Raw genomic sequence first — 1993 nt, 5'->3', positions numbered from 1 at the left:
GAGAGATGCAAATCAAAACACCAATGAGGTACCATCTCACACCTGTCAGAATGGCTATCATCAACAAATCAACAAAGGACAAGTGCTGGAGAGGATGCGGAGAAAAAGGAACCCTCGTGCACTGCTGGTAGGAATGCAGACTGGTGCAGCCACTGTGAATAGTATAGAATTTCCTCAAAAAAACTAAAAATGGAACTTCCATTTGACCCAGTAATCCCACTTCTAGGAATATGTTCCAAGAAACTAGAAACACCAATCAGAAAGGCTATATGCACCCCTATGTTCATAGCAGCACAGTTTACAATAGCTAAGATTTGGAAACAGCCTAAGTGCCCATCAGCAGATGAATGGATTAGAAAACTCTGTTACATCTACCATTTGCAATAGTATGGATGGACCTAGAGAGCATTATGCTAAGCAAAATCAGTCAGAGAAAGATAAATATCACATGATCTCATTCATTTGTGGAATATAATGAACAACATAAACTGATGAACAAAAATAGATCCAGAGACAGAGAAGCATCGATCAGATGGTCAAACCTCAAAGAGAGGGCTAGAGGCAGGCCCCGGATTAGGGGAGGGTGGGGGGGAGGAGGAGAGATCAACCAAAGGACTTGTATGCATGCATATACTAGTAAGCATAAACAATGGACACAGACACTAGTGGGGTGAGGGCACGAGTGTGGAGTGTGGGAGGCAATGGGAGGATAAGGACACATATGTAATACCTTAATCAATAAAGAAAAAAAAAAAGGCAGTGGCTTCACACACCCTAGGTGCTCCCCTCACTGTCTCAAGAGCAGGCCACATCCTTTCTGCTCCTTGCCCCAGCTCCAGCCTTCCCCAACCTGGAGTACCAGGCAGCCTCTTCTCCAGCTAACCCAGATGTCATCCTACTTGGGCTCTGCCTTCTTCCTGAAACCTCTAGCTAAGTGTTCCCTCATTGTTTCTCTGGTGGTCGTCCTGGCCCCTGAGTGCCTTGCCCTCTTGGGAGTTGCCACTGTCCTACACAATTCAGGTCTCAAGGGAAATGCCACTTCTTCACAGTCCTTCCCTGATCTAAGCCCTCAGATAGAAGCGTTCTGTTTGATTTTTGTCTGTAGCACTTTCTACTTTACTAACACCTGTTTGTTTTTTCTTATCTCTCTCCATTAGAAAGTAAGGCAAGAAGGGAACATGCCTGTCTGTTCCCTATGGTGGCTCCGAGCCTGGAACAGTGCCTGCCACATTGTAGACCCTCAAAAAATGTGTTGAATAAACTGATGAATGAATGAATCCTCCTTCCCCGTAGCATAGTAATCAATGCATGTTTGCTGGTGGGTTAGAAAAAGCAAACGGCAGCACCCAGCGCCGTGAGGAGAGAAAAGGATGGAGCAGTGCAGAGAGGGCTAGGGGCAGGCCCAGGATTAGGGTTTGGGTTCCTAACTCCACCTGGTGGGTGACTCCGGGCAGGTGGGCCAGTCTCCCTGTGGCTGTATAACACTCCAGGCCCTTCCTCCTAGGATTCTAGAGCTCTGGAGATGGGAGCATTTGGGACTCCCTGGCCAATGGACCTGCCTGGGCAGCCGGTGCCCTGTGTGCAGGGGAGGTGTTCCAGCATGCCCTGGGGGCTGCAAGCCTCTTTATGGAGCCAGTGGAACAGGCATCGTTAGGAGAGGAAAGGGGAACAAAGAGCAACCTTCCCAATTATTAATAAGGCAGCAGCCCCATCCATCTTAATGAGACAAGGCAGAAAAAAACCAGCCGCCAGGCAGCCAGCACACAATAGGATACAATAGAGACCTTGCTTGCTTTTTCAAAAGGAGGAAAGAAAGAGAGACACACAGAAAAGAAAAAGCCACACAGATTGGAAAGTAGTTCCAAACGGTCCACCTCTGCCCCTTGAGGAAGGTGTCACCCTGCTCTGCAAACCACAGCTGTTTGAGAAATGCCGAGGGTGCATGGTCCTCTGCTGGGAGAAATGACGAGGGTGCGTGGTCCTCTGCTGGGCC

The sequence above is a fragment of the Myotis brandtii genome, unplaced genomic scaffold (assembly GCF_000412655.1).
Source record: "Myotis brandtii unplaced genomic scaffold, ASM41265v1 scaffold103, whole genome shotgun sequence".
Lineage (NCBI taxonomy): Eukaryota > Metazoa > Chordata > Mammalia > Chiroptera > Vespertilionidae > Myotis > Myotis brandtii.
Note: the sequence above shows the minus strand (reverse complement) of the source record.